The sequence below is a fragment of the Grus americana genome, chromosome 3 (assembly GCF_028858705.1).
Source record: "Grus americana isolate bGruAme1 chromosome 3, bGruAme1.mat, whole genome shotgun sequence".
NCBI lineage: Eukaryota > Metazoa > Chordata > Aves > Gruiformes > Gruidae > Grus > Grus americana.
Genome location: NC_072854.1, coordinates 39,214,209 through 39,229,876, shown reverse-complemented (window position 1 = coordinate 39,229,876; position 15,668 = coordinate 39,214,209). Strand labels below are relative to the sequence as shown.

At 42.9% G+C, this 15,668-nt stretch overlaps 1 long non-coding RNA gene across 1 annotated transcript in view; it reads right to left on the bottom strand.

The window, feature by feature from the left end:
- Positions 1–13,645: 13,645 nt before the first annotated feature.
- Positions 13,646–15,668, bottom strand: part of LOC129204923 (uncharacterized) — a 33,454-nt gene continuing 31,431 nt past the window's right edge. The window contains exon 6 of the long non-coding RNA XR_008576536.1: positions 13,646–14,755. This is a non-coding gene — a long non-coding RNA (uncharacterized LOC129204923). The remainder of the gene's footprint in view (positions 14,756–15,668) is intronic.

Genomic DNA, 15,668 nt, shown 5'->3' with positions numbered 1-15,668 from the left:
CGGTTTAATCTTTGACCATTTTAACTGTTTTGTTTATTCCATGCAACTACTTGTTTCAGCTACACTGCATGCTTCCAGGCTAAGTGTAGGAGGTCAGGAGGTCACAAGAGGATGAAAACCAAGGCAATGAGCGAAGGATGATGTACGCGGGGAAGGATGATTTCAATTTATACCTTCTGCTGGGATGTACCTTATCAGGATGGTAAACAAGGCGTCCAGAATCAGAGACAGGTGGTTGTATTTAGCCCAGGCCATTTGCTAACCTCGTGCATTTTCCTTTTTTCCCCCTGGCATCTCAAGCATATTCCACCAGGGACAACTATAGCTTGTCAATCATCTAATGAATTTATTTGAATAAACAACTTATGTCAACCTGAGAACCAAAAGAAAAGGGTCCTAGCTCAGGAGAATAAAGTGCAAAAAGTACGTAGAGGAGCTTTCAACAGTAGTAAAAATCAGCTCTCTTGAACAAAATTGTAAGGCTCCAATAATAGACCTTGATGACAAGTGGAATTAAATAAAACATGAGTGATGAAACCCTGTAATGTTTATGGTGAGGTAGTCCAGACAGCTGATTATTAACTGTTACCAAAACAGTGTCTTGGCAGTAGATATGCAGTAACCAGGATGGAGACTGGTAGCTAGTTTAAATTATTGGTAAAGATCTGTTATACGTTTCAAAGTACCCTTCTAACACAATGAAATAATAGCATGAAATCAGTAATTGTATGTGTGGGGGAATAGTGTCTGACAGATCATATTCAGAGGAGGGAAAGGGATTATTTCCCATTTCATTCTGACTTGCTATCATATTGCTGCGTCTAGTTTCACAGCAAATACCTAAGGAGTAGGTTTGGGGCCCGTGTGTTGTTTTTAGCTAAGCAGCCATGCACATACCATGTCACACCTGGCTTGAAAAAGAAAAAAAAAAAAAAAAAGAAAATAAGATGATTTTTTGCTCCCCAACACATCTGGAAATAAAACGTCAGCGATCCCTAGATGTAACTCACTGATTCCAGTCTGACTGAGACGCCCAAATCCAGTTTCTCCTTTGGCCAGGAGCGGTGACGCCTGCCAGGCTCAGGACTAAGTACCAAAGAAGCCTTTTGGGACGAGGAACACCTACATCTAAGCTAGGCAGGCGCAATTCATAAAAGCCTCGATCTACTTGAACGAACTGTTTCTGACCCATCACAGATCCCAAGCACCATCACCGCCTGCTGCAGGGGACCGCTGTTTATGTCCCTTATTGACAGGCTGTTCCTGTAAAGGGTTGGGAGCCCACAGGGAGATGGATAGAAATTTCCAGGACTTGTCACCCTGCTACAAAACAGTGCTTGTCTCACATGTGTGCTGCACAGTGCCTTAAGTACCCCATTGCCTTAGCCTTCGTAATGCTCGGGCCTGTGATCTGCAGCTCCAAAACCTTTTCCTGAAGCTGATGAGGCAGTGTTTTCCAGACTCTCTTTGGCAGTATTTTTCTTTAATTGTTTTTACGCTGTTGTTCTTCTGCTGTTATTTTCATGGCCCTGCACCTGCAAATCCTGGCAGCGCTGTCAAGATGGGGCCTCATGGGAAACAGCTCCCACTGCTGTGGGAATTGACCTCCTCTCCCCCTCTTTCTTTGCCTTTTGGTTTGTACATTTTAGTTTATATTAGAGAAACCCAAATATAGTGCACAGCAAAGTCATTGATGATAATAATAATAATAATGATGCATTATTAATATGCAATAATAAATACTCAGTAAATGTTATCCAATAATATGTATATACACAGAAACTTAATGACCAATCAGTGTGAAATATTTGCACTTGATTAGCATGCTCCAATCAGCATTAATGCTATCATAAACAGCAATATCCCATAAGGAGTTTGAGTGGGTCCCAACGAAAAATATATTTTACTAGGGGAAAAGCATGATGAAAATCATCCTCTTCATCTTCATCTTCAACCTCACCAGCTGCGGCTCTGGAGAGAGCTTCAGAGGAGAACCATGGTCTGGGACCTTGATGCTGCTCTTCCCAGCTGGCCCTGCACAGAATCTTCCTTTTATCTTTTCTCTTCTATTTGTTTTTTTGTTCATTTGTTTGTTTTTCTCCAGAAGTAGCTGTCACAGTTAGAGTAGATGCACGCCTTCAGCTATAGACCAGCCTGGTGGCTGTGGGCTCTGGGCTGGTCCCATTACGACCCTGGCCCATCTCCACTGGCCTCGTGGGTGCCGTGGGGCTGAGGTTGCTGGACTTTTATGTCCCATTGGTAACACTGACTCACTGTGCAACGCTGAGGCAAAGTTTAACACAAGTTCTTACTTTTTGTACCACTCACCTGCCTCAGTTCATCAGCCTGGCCCAAACCCTGGCCCGAACCCTGCCCCATTCTCAAGATTCACTGGTGATTCTGAGCTTACAGACAGCTCAGTATGGCAATGTAGCCCTAAGCCAAGCTTAGTGGTTTCTTCTTCACAAAACAGGAATGCAAGTCCATGCAGTCAAATTGCAACTTTATCTGTAACTCAATCTTATTCTGAGGCTTCCTAGCCACTAGCTCAAGTCGCATGTACAGTCCCAAATTAATTAAAATTTACTTGCTCGAATACATCAACATCTGTCACCAAGATTTTTTAATACATCACCCTGACATCATCTCCAGTCAATCCTGAAGTAAAAGACATACAGTAATGATTGTAAACCTAAGTAACCCTTATTAGATCCAGTCATAATGCATGCTTCCCACTTTAACCCAAAATCCAAACCTGTTATACGAGATAGTACAGCTGTCTTCAGAAAAGCACAGTGAGCTCTGTCTGTTTTCAATACACAGATACATGGCTTCATCACGTTAGTCCCACACTTGGATAGGAGACCTCTCCAAAAGCCATCAGTCATCCTCATGTTGTCCTAGACCCCACCTCTAATCCTAATTCTTGCTGCAAACCCAGTGCTGGGCATTTTCCCTGGATTACAAGGGTTTATTGATCCAGTTTTATCATTGTAGTGGAAATGGACCATCTAGCTGTGCGCAGTTTTGGGTCTGGCAGACTCATCAATCACTCCGCAGTCACATCACAGCTGGCAGTAGGACAAGGCTTCAACTCACCTGTAGGTTTGGGGTTAGAGTCAGGCTTTCACTCGCCATAGAGCCAGGAATTTGAGTTGTTGCTGAATCAAGGTGGTACTTTTAAGATAGGTTTGGGGATATTACTACCAGAGTCCATCTTCTGTGCTTAGATGTAGTCTGACAGTCGTCACTGGCCTATTCTTGGGTATGGGTTTAGAGCTGGGTTTCATTTGTAGGTGAGATCAGGGTTTGACTGGCATTGGACATTTGTCCTCAGTTACTGTTCGATCCAGAAACAACTACCGAGCTATTTTAACACCTCTTGCAAAAAGTGCCAGGGAGACTATGGTTATTTTGGTGTCTGGCAGGGTTTCCTGAATGAATTTTAGAATGAAGAATTCTTCTGAGGTTTAAAACATGCTTTTCCAGTTAAAATCCTACCTCCTGCCCATCACTGGGTTTATTAGATGTTGGTTTGTATTCCCCACATTCAATCCTTTTCCCATTCAAGAAATCCACCTGGCTCAGTCGACTGGCAAACTTTCACACCATCCTGTGCAAACAGGAGTTCTTTTACATATGTGGAGCAAAACCACAGTCTGAACCCACACTCATTCTCAATCCGCCCCTGCATTCACCTGTGTGATTCACAAGTGCAGAATTTTTTTTGCTGAGTGTGGGGTGAGTGGTGGTTTTTGCATCAGTGTTCAAGCTCATGCAAGATGCATGTGGGTTTGTGTTTTACTGGAAAACATGTTCTGGTTTTAATATCATTTTTGTGCATATGGTGTAGGTTTCTTGGTTTGGAAAGCGAGGCACCCTTTTTTCTGTGTTTCTTGCACTGCCTCTGATGTTACTGCAGTAAGTGGGAGGCTTGGGTTGCTTCATCCCATGGCAGAGATCTGGTCCTCTCCTCTGTGGGACTGCAGTACATGCTCCGCTTTCAAGACCATGCTGTTACCAAACCATGCCTCTGCCTCCTGTCTCACGCACAGACATGCAGAAACATCCACACAGACTAACTTTCTATTCTGAAGCAAAAAAGCAAAGATTGACCACAGTGCCCCTGGCTGACACTCTAAGGGTTGGTGGATCCACCCCAGCATTTCATTTTAGTAGTGCCGTGAAATGAATAACCTTCATTTTTCCTGCTTCTTAAGGTGCCTCCAGAGTAATTTGCCAGCCTGTTGCCTCACTGGTGATAAGGGCTGATGAGAAGCTCTAGTCCATTGCTATTACTGTATTCAAAAGTATTCAAGTAGCACTGAAAGACTTCTCCAGCTCAGTGTAAGTACAGGCCAAATTCACATCAAATTGAGCACTGCATGACAACAGCAGTGTCACATGCACCCAGCTTTCATTAAGTGGTAGGAAGAATTACTTAATTTGCAATATTTATTTTCTCATTGCCAACTGAGACCCAGAGTCATGTTCCTCTGCTTGTACATTCTGTGTTGCCAGAGACCCCCACCATTGCCCCCTGGCCCACAGCTGCCTATCATTTATTCTATACATAAAGTATGAATTAGCATTCTACTCCAATTTTAAAGCTGTTCATCATTACTATAAACTGGATGACTAAACCACACATTGGACAAACTCATGCCTTTCAAAATTATTGTTAGGTACCATAGGGTTGAGTCTTCTCGGTCCTCTTGGTTTTTCTGTGTATTGTTTTGTTGTTTTGATCTTTGCCGTAGGTCCCTTCTTTCCTTATTTAATACCCCTCCCCACTCTCAAAGGGCTCAGAGTTTTCCTCACCCCAGAAAGCAAAGGACAAGACATCAAATCCAGATCTCTTGGAAAACAGCATAATGCACAAACCACAGGAGCAATGGGTGTTCTGAGAGCATCTATTCAATGTTAACTTTGTTCCCCGCTTTGATGCTTTCCCATATGCTCTCTTGAAACATGGTGAATCTCTGTTAAAGGTTCTACCTTCTGGTTTTATCCTGTGTAGAAGGCAGATCCTGTAGTCTTGTAAAAGTTAGTAGTACAGGATAATAGAAAAAGTATGGAGAAGGTTTTCAAGCTAGAGGAGAAATTAGAGTTGACAACCAACATGCCACCCACTTCCTATTAAAAGATAGTGGTTATTTGCTAAAGCCCTGAGGATTAAATCCTAGCATTACCTTTTATATCAGCTTTAACAAACATCTCCCACAAATCACAAACAGATCTTCAGACAAATTAGACTAATGCCCTGTGAAAATTGCAAACACTGTTTCTCTCAAAGTTAAGAAACTCTCACGGCGCGAGGAAGGCTGCACTTCTTTCTGTGCACTCACATCCCCTTCATTTTTTTTCTGCTTGATGTAATCCTTGTCAGGTTGTCAGAAAACATTTCCACGGTCAGCATTGGAGGTGAGGCAAAAGGCACTTTAAGAAAACACTAAGCCTGGCTGAGAGGACCACAGGTTGAACTGCCAGGTCCCCATGGTAGGGACAATCCCCTCACTACTAAACTGTGGTACATTTTTAAGAGGGACCTTCCTTCACCTGCTGCTGAGCACCCAAAGGTTGTATCAGCATATGGACCAGAGCCTTCTCTTTGCTTTAAGAGCGGGTGGCTGCCACAGCTCACATCCACACAGATGCTCTGGTCTCTCCCCAAAGAGAGCACCTTTGTCCCCGCTGCCGAGCGGGAGCAGTCCCTGGCCCCGGCTGTCCTGGAGAAGTGGTTGGCACTACCTGGAGAAGGTGGGTTGGCACCAGCCACAGCCTGGTGGGGAGCACACCAGCAGCTACACAGACCGGGCAATCCCACACCAGTGCGCAAGGCTGTGTTTGCTTTGTCATTACAGATACAGCCCAAGAGCTTGGTCCTGATCACTGATAAGGATGATCAAACAGGGCTCGAAAATCTGGACTCTGCCATCAACTGTCCTTCTTCTTAAGGAGAGCAAAGCCAGCTCAGCTGCAGTGGCAGGAAGGAGTACTGCCCCGAGGAGCAACACCGCCTGCCGCTTCCTAACACCTAACCCCAAGCCCTGAGGTGTCAGGGTTGCCAGCACTGTCAATACAGGCAGAAAGGACACCAATTTTGCCAGCGTGACTTGATTCCTGGGAGCTTTCCAAAGCATCTTGCCTCTGCTGCTCACAGGGAGACGGTGCCCCTTGGCCGGGGAGCAGTCCTCTGCAGAAGTTACCTTCACAGAGCTGGTGGTGAAGTATCTACTGCCGAAAACATGGAAGGAGCACAGGAAAACATGCTGCAGTGGCAGACTGATGCTGGATACTGCCTTATGCATTGGCACCACACTCCAGAACCCCTCTGCCCATAAAATATTTTGCAGAAGACTCCCAGGGGGATGAGGATATAAAACCGGAATGAAAGATGGGAAGAATCGTAAAAAGGAGGGTAGGTCGGATGCCGAAGCATATTGAGGCTGGTGACAGAATGAATGTTCCCATGTGTAAGCACAGCTCCCTGTGGCACAGCTTACTTCCAGGTTTGTTCAAATGGTGAAAAGTCTCAGAATGGCATTGACTCAGCCATGAGAAATTTGGGACATGCTGTACTTGGTGAGCAGCACCTGGAATTGATTGGCGATCACCCACAGTGTAACGGCAGGCCTGGCATGGGAATTGTTTCCCACTAGTGCAGCTCCGAGATGCAAGTTCCCTTTCTGAGTCCCCAAAGAAGCAGCTGCATTAACTCACTCCAGCAGAAATTATATATAAAGGCATTTTCACAGCAATATGTTCATCTCCTGCTCTACCAGCTTTGAGGAGCATGGTGCTTTGAAAAGCCACTGTCTGTGAAATTGGAATCACCCCTTTGGCTAGAAAAGAGAGTTAGCAGTAAGGTGAGGTTATTCCTCTCTCACCTGTCATATGGTCTCTAGTTGCTTTGGAGAAATGGTGAAAGAATTGTCCTGAGCTCAGACTCAAAGATCATGATCCAAAGCTTACAGAGGCTGCCCATGAATTTTGACTAAGTTCTGAAGTAGGCACTTCTACTCAACCTTACTGCAATTTGTCAACAGAAGTGGCATGACTACGCCATGCTCGTGATGTGCTTCTAGGGGCAGTTGTGGGAAGGGATTAAATGAGAAGTAAAGAAACTGTTGGAACTAGCAAGTTCTAGGTGTGGTTTTCATTTTCTAGTGCAGGCGTTTGCCAAAGTATGTGAGCTGCTTCATCCAAAAAAAGGGTTTGGCCCACCCTTTCAGGACAGCAGAACTCCTCCTGATTGGGCAGTGGCAATGATTTTAGAGGCTGGAAGAAATTTTGCAAGCAGACAAATGACAGACTAATTGTTTGCAAATTGTCCATATATCTGTGGATATGCCCTATAGCATAAATGTATATATTCCTTCCAAATGCACCTATTATAATTCTAAGGGAATATGCACTCTTTTTTAGACAGAGAAACAATAATTTCCTGCTTTTTTCAGGAAGATATCTGTAAAGATTTTTCTGTTTTTCTCGTCTGTCCTGCTCTGCTCTGCCGTGCTCTGCCCTTCTTTTCTTCTAGTATTTCATACTGTTTTGATAAAAGATTCTGTAAATAGCATCAATGGGTTTAATTAATACATTAAAAAAGAAAAAAGGGATAAAACAATTCTAACCTCTAGTAGCAGAGACACCTGAAGTCCAGAAGGTCCCTGTCTTGATGGGAAGAGGATGCAGAAGAACAAGTATGACAGACCAGCTTTCCCACCATATGAGGAGTCAGTTCCACGTGAATCATTTCTCTTTGTCCAGATTTCTCTCAAAGTGGGTCTAGGATTTAGCCAGATTTTTGCTGAGCAAATCGCACTTCAAAGCTGAAAACCACGCTTAGGTCTGTCTTTCATACAGCAGCAACTAAAAGTGGGGACGCATGCACAAAGAAATTTTCCATTTCTTCTTCTTCTTTTTTTTTTTTAAATTCCTTTTTTAATCAAAGCCATGCTTTGGGGTATTTTACTTATATGATTTGAGGGTTTTAACCCATTGAAATATATCAGAGTGGAAAAGAGGGAGTTTTCCTAACTTTTCCCTTTCTCTCCATATTTTCTTAGTTACATCACTGGTGTTCTTTTAAAGTGGTTTGCTCAGCAAAACTTTTTTTTTTTCAAAACCTTTTGTTTGAAAAACTGGTCTTTTTTTTTTCGATGTTCCCATCTTTTCACTATTTTGCATTAGCGTGGATAAAGGCTTTTCAGAAGGGATGAAGCACTCTATCACAGCCGTGAAGTGAAAGGATCCACATGAGTGAAATGGACTTGAACCTGGAACATCCTTTTCATGCTGGTGTAGTTAGAACTGGTCTCAGAAAAAGGGCTTTTCATCACTTAAACTAGCAAGGCAGATGGAATAAGCTTAGGAATCTCACCAGCTTCTTAGTGGTGCCACTTTCAGTTAGCTAGTCCTTAAGGTAGAACCACACATTAGCAACTCTGAATTTTCTACCATTTCCCTGTCCATACTTTGTGGCTGAGAACTTCTTGCCAGACCCACAAAGGTATTTAGGTACCCAATTCCTATATAAGTGGTCAAGTTGACAATGTGAAATCAAAACCTTTCAAATCCTGCCCAGCTATATCCTTCCTTTCCTTTGTTATTGTGAACTGCATTTGGCTTTTATGACATTTATTTTTCAGAAAAGGATAAAACATTTTATCACTTATGAAAATGTGGTTACAATTTGTATGTAGCTCTATAGAATATTACTTGGAGGTGTAACTCTTACCATGCCATTTTCTGAATAGTCTATTTACTAAGTGTTAATGTGAGTCCCAGCAGGGTGCAGTTAGTAAACTTATGGGTGTTTAGAAGTATTACATTAATGGCTGTATTAAGTGCCTGATTCTGCAATCAGAAAACATGCGACTAATGCTTACGCACATAAATTGTCTCTATTGTCAGAGCTATTTGGATGCAGCTTTGATTTGAGGATAATTAGGCCATCGCCTTTTTCAGACTCTGCACACTGCTTCCACAGACAGAAAAGGGCTGTGGTGGGCATCACCTAGACCTGCTGCATCGAGCAGGCTGGGCAGAAACAAACTGCCATCCTTGTCCCCCCCGGTGGGGCTATTCTGGCTCTGAATCCAGCTCAGGTGCCTCAGTGAATTCTCAGGGTAGCTCCATCCTGAGGGCATCACAACCTTCAACACATTTCTCCCTGCGATGTGACGAAGACACTGTGTTTTGTTATCCCAGGTTTATAGACAAGGTACAGGGAGACTCTGGATATGACTATACAGTACAGCCCAGCAAATATATACATGCATATGTGCATATACATATGTTTATGGGCAAGTGTCTACACACACATATGTACTCACACGTGTATATATGTATATGCATCTATGTACGCACACGTGCACAGAAACTACCTAGTTGTGGTTCTGCTGCAGTGCTCATCAGAAGAGCTTGAAATGAGCAACCTGCTCTAGTGGAGGCAGTGGGGGTGGAACTAGATGATCTTTAAGGTCCCTTCCAACCCAAACCATTCCATGATTCTGTGATTTATCCCACGGTGAGTGCCCACACCACTATTGTTCTGGCTGTTTCTGTAACTGCGGTCTTGATCCCAGATTCACCATGCCTGACTTACGCCATCTGAAAATGAAGAGTCTGACCTTAGTCAGAGATGAATTACTCTCTTTCCATTTAGCTGCAGAGGAAACCCAGACCCCAGTTTAGACACCTGGGGTTTCAGTTGCTGCAGGTGGGTGAGATGAGTCCTCTCCCAATGGCATCTCCAAGGTCCCACTGGAATTCTTTGGTGAAGCTGGACTGGAACCAGGATTCCCAAGGGCAAACCAGCAGCCAAGTCCACGAACGACCTTTTCTTTCGCATAGTGTGGATCTGCATATTTCAAACTGTAGTCATTTTCTTCCTGATTTTCTTCATTTAGGCCTGAGATTTGTTTAAAATTAATTTTAATCCATGGCCATGCTGCAGTTAGTCTCAATCTATGCAGGTGTAGAAAAGAAATAAATTAAAAAAAAATCAGAAAAATATATTCTTTATCTGACCTTCAGTTCCTGAATTTTGTCTGCATCACTCTTTACCATATCTTGATTAGACTGTTTCATGAAGCTTATATATAATGCCTGTCTATACTCTTTATTCTATCTGATAAACAATTATACAAAATGAGTGGAAAAATCTGACTATAGCCAACTTCTTTGCACTAATTTGCCATTATCTTTTATGTAGACATTCTCAATATGCACCACACCTGTTGGCTTCACGGGCTGAAATTGCTAACACTGATAAATAAACCAAACTGCTGTCTTGTTCCACTGACCCCCTTTTTCTGAAATGCTGTTTTACAGCTTCTGACATTACTGTCTGTGAATGATGCAAAGTGAACAAGAACTCCCACATCACCATGGACATAGGCTATTCTTAATATCTCAGATGTAACAGCTTCCCAGTGTCACAGGTCATTTGCTGTTCCCAGCTCTCCTTACTTCACGGTCTGCAGACTGGTGAACCTGTAGAAGGGGAGTACGAAGGGATAACAGCACTAAGGTAAGAGGAACGGCTGACTATAAGGATCTTCCAGCAGAATAAATACATAAAATAAATCTGTAGAGGAGATGAAAAGGATATTGCAGAACAGCATTTGTAAAATGGTATGTTTTTAATGAAAATGATAATTGAGGAAATAGCTTTTCTTTCAGAAATGTCAGTATTTACTAAGACAGCAGCAGGAGAGAGTCAGTGCCAGGAATGTCTAGATTTTGCTTGGGACTGGAGTTAGTCCTGTAACAGAGCTAAATTTAACATTTTTATTAAAGGAGGTGGGGGAGAGAGCAGCAAAGAAGAAAAACCCCAAGGCTTTGATCTTTCATAATGTTTGCTTGTGCACTGTACTACCTGTTGAAACCACACAGACTTGTATTTTTAATTGGAAAAAGGACAGTATGTGCCTATGTTCATATGTGATAGCATTTTGTGGGAATCTGGGATTTGTGGTTCAGTCAATGGGTTTGTAGCTATTTCTGTGGATGGCACCGGCTGCTCCTTTGCCAGTCCTGCACTGGAGGGGGGTCTCCACCAGTAAAGAGCTCTGCACATGTCATCCCTTCTCATCCCACCACCACTACAACTATTCTGTGAGCTGAAAAGGAAAACAAGCCTGTCCCTAACAACTGGTGCAAAGATGGGAGCAGATATGTCAGTCTCAGCAGAAATGCACAAAATCCAGGCTATGTCTTAGTTGATGCAAGATTTTCCTGTGTCAAGGAGATTTGCTTGGCTAAAACTTTGTATATAATTATAAACAAAACCCAACCAAACAAAAACCCCAAAATAAAATGAGTTCACTTACGGTAACTGGGGAATTGCAAAGTGCAATATTTCCAGACTTCAGGCTAGGAAAATGTGTTGCTTTTTTTTCCCCCCTGAAATCTCCAGGGACATCAAGAGGATCAGCAGAAAACAGCCTGGTTTTGTCTTAAAACAAGTGGAAAAGGATCCCTGGTAGGCAGTGTCTCCAAGCCTTGTCAGTATTTCTCAAGACAGGTAGCAAAGCATGCAAGAAACCAATTAGTTCTCATTGCAAAAGCCCAGAGTGTACCTCAGGGAGTATGATACCATCTTCCTTCTGATCTCCTAACTAGCATTACTTGGGATAGACATTTATTTAATTCATCTTTTAATTATGGTGGGCAAATGCCAGTAAAATGATCAGATACTAAATATCAGACATACATATCTCTTTGGAAATGCCATTAGAAGTTTTTTTTATTATTCCAGGCAATAATATAAGGGTGAATTAAATTCAGCCTCTGCAATAAAAGAAGGTTTAGTCATATCTATGTAGGCAAAACCAATAGGCCAACAACTATCTCTGTAGGTGCCAAAGGATTCACAGTGCAGATAGAAAAAAAGTCATCGTTTTTAATGATTGATCTCCCTGTAAACAAACTGGAAAATAAAGCTACTGTAGTGACCTTGGGATTTCCACCTAGAGACATTTTATAAATATTTGGTGATACCTAAAATGTATTTTGAACATGTGTTTATTATAATATACTATACTAAAATGAAAACCAGAATAAACTCCAATTACTTCCTAAACATTTTGCCTGATAAATCTGGAACATGTTAAAAATATTTTAGGAATAATTGAAACATTTCACACATACAGCATTGATGCAGCATTCTTTTTTATATCTAAACCATCTGTGCTCTTACCCCACGCTTGTCAGATGGGCACTGTGAAAGGAGCCCGCTGATTTGCTGGGAATTACTCTGGCTGAGAAAGCATTTGACCAGTATAACCACACAGGTCACAATTTATTAGCCAAGGCAGCACGTCACAGCACACAGGCAGGTATCCAACATGAAACTCGCCTCAGAAAGCTGCAACCCCTACTGTTTTCCCCTGGAACCTAATCCAGAAAACATGACTTGAGGGAGGGTCCAGCAGAGGAGTTGCATGATCTTCTGCTGTTTCGTGGAAACACTTTTGGAAGCTATTTTCTGGGGTAATCCATCATGAAACAATCATGGAATAAATGTGTCTTATATAAAGGTCCTGATCCTTTAACTATTCCACCCTTGGCTCCTCCATCCACCCCAGTGGCCACTACAACAGTGGTCCTACTTCTGCCTTACACAGACAGAATATCACCTTCCCATTCCCAGTCCCCAACTCTCTACTTCCAATGATCATATTAGCCTTTTAAACCACAAAATTACATTAAGAATTCATGGACAGTCGATTACTTGTGACAATCCCCAGAGTCCTTTTCATGCTTCCCATGATGCAGTACCCCATCCTGTAAACACAGTTTATACATTTTTGTTTCTAAATATGAATGTGTATTCGGCTGCATTTGGTTGAACCCAGCTTATGAAGTGAGGCAGATCACCTTCACGCACAAGAGTATTGTCATCTTTACTACTTCCCAGTCTGTGTCATCTGAAAAATGTATTAGCAATAGTTTATGTGGTATTTGTGATTTAAATATAGATTGTGTTGGGTGGAAAGGAAAGAGGGGTGGTATCCCTTCCAGAAAGTCTCCACCCATTGATAATTGCCCATAAAATGTCTATGCTGAAATCTGGTAGATGCTTTTAAAAAGGCTATTTGTTGAAACTTTACAATTAGATGACTGATTTATCAGATTTCCAATCTTGAAATTTTTTCTCTACAAGTGAAATCAGGTTGATTTGACAAGCTCCAGTTTCCCTGAAATCATAGTAATTGGCACAGAATTTTACTTCTGCCTTCAGTATCAGCTGTTTCCTATGTGCCGCTCCCCAATGAAAGCTAGGCAAGCCAGCTTACAGTTACTTGAGTCATCCCTCTCGTCTCGAGTACCGGCACAGCATTCACTACCTGCCTAGAGAAAGAGTAAGTTCCTTAGCTGCTGCCTTCAGAAGTCTTGGGGACATTTAATCCAGCCTTGCTGACTCAAACAGATCTGAGCTGACTTGCATTCTCCTAATTTACTGTTAGACCAGAAAACATTTCATCAGCATCATATGATACACATACTTCCTCCAGCTTTGATCCACCAGAACAGAAATACTTATTGAATGCATCTGTCTCATAATGTCTCATTACTAGGAGTTTAACCATCAACATTTAGTAATGGACTCACAGAAGTTCCTTTCATTCCTCATGTTTATTCGTAGAAGACATTTCTCATCTTACATGGGGTTTTCCCTCTCTTTCCCTCTGCAAGATACAGGGTTGGTACAGCCTGAGGCGATTAAAAGCTCATGTTGGGCAGAGAAGGCTCTGAGAAGCTCATCTGAACCAGGTTTGGGCAAAGCCACCCAAACACCTGGGAGCTCCTTCTGTGGGGAATCTTCTGGAGGAGATTTTGGATGTCAGGAGTCAATGCCAACCGTAAGGTGCTTGTAACAAACTTTTAAAAAATACCTTTTTCCTTCCTTGTGAGCTGACCAAGTGCTTTCATGCCTGATCATACTACCTGACCTGGGCCACAAGGCTTTCTGTGCTCCCACGAGGCTGCTTCTTGGGGTGGTAAAGTCCCAACATCAGCACAAGAATGATGATGCAAAAGAATGCCATTGCCTTAGAAAGGAAGAGCAGGAGAGACCATACTTCTTCTCATCTGACTTCTGCTCAGCAGATCTCGAGGTCTCACCCAAACAGGCCATCTCATCTCCAGCCAGGAAAGGCAATCCTCTCACTGCTGACTCGTGCCGGGCTCTTGGTCCTGGCCAGGTGGTGTGGCAGCCCCCAGGGAGCAGTTAGGAAAGCCAGGGATTTGTTGGCTGTCGTTAGGCCATGGAGCTCAAGCCACAGCTGGAGCAGAGGGAGGGGGACTGGGAACAGCTCTGTGAAGCTCACAGGAACGGAAGAGTGCCGGGGCATGAACAGCACTTGCCCCAAACTTGAGACTTCCCAAAGCTGAGCACCACAGCACCCAGGGTGTGTTCATGGGGCATGTTCCATGGTGGGACAGAGCTATGGCACATTGCTCTGGATGAACCCTAGCAGTGGTGTAAGTGTGGTGCACCTCGCATTCTGTGCAAACCTCCCATAAAGCAATTTTTTCGAGCAACCTCGGGTCTCTCTGCAGTGTGGTGCAGGCAGATGCAGGTGCAGGACTGCCAGGGCGGAGCACTCGGTGTGATGAGGTTTTCCAAATTTCGGTGACAGTACCTCTGCAGCCACCTCTGCTGCTGGAGCCCCACCAGGACCTTCTCAGCGACCCAGCGACGAACCACGTTCCCGGGTCAGGATCCACATACAGGACTGAGCTGGAAGAGATAAAATAAACCCAAATCCACCCATCTGGTGCTCACTGCAGGACCTCTGCCAGCATGGAGCTCCACTGGGATCCAGGCCTTACATGTTATATTTTCTGCAGATATTCTTACAATTAAAAACAGGACTACAAAGGAATCTGGGAGGGAGCTCTTGGCAGCATGTTGAAAGCCCCTGAATAATTTTTTAAAAGAAGATTAATGTAACTGTTGCTGGTACCTCTAGGGAAAAGAACAGCTCCATTTTGCAGCAGGCTGTAATTTGTAAATTGAATCTAATATTGCCACATAAATAATACTGCAGAGATTAAATCTGGGGAAAGGTGTGAAATGAGAGAGCTACAGCATCTAAGAAGCAAATACAGCAAATACTTTTACAGTCACTGTGGAGCAGAATGTATTAACAAACATTTCTATTGTTCGAGTCAGCTCTCTGCTAAATGAGAATAACATGCACTTTATATCACAGGGAAAGTGCCAAATATTGCAATTTTTTTTCTGTTTCCTCAGAGCTAGCCTCTTTGCTCTCCGTGTTGCAGTCTTGTGTTATTGTTCCAAAAAAACTTTTGTGTCCTCAACATATTCTCTATAAACTGTGAAAACTCCAACTTAATATGAAAGATTTATATTTTTCCTGGCTGGGAGTGAGCTCGTGAAGCTACCAGAATGCATTATGTGCATAAAAACATTACTGTCTCTTAAAAAAATCAGCTAAATGTAAAAAAGTTCTATTTTTGACCTTTCATCCCTTGACACCATGTGACGTCCAGCAGCCTGTGCATGGGGTTGATCCCAGAGTGTGCGGGTTTATTGGTGTTTAGGACACACTCTGGTAACACATTACTCACTAAAAGTAGTTACGTCTACTAGAACTTATAACTCATACAGGAAAAATAGACCCCCCATG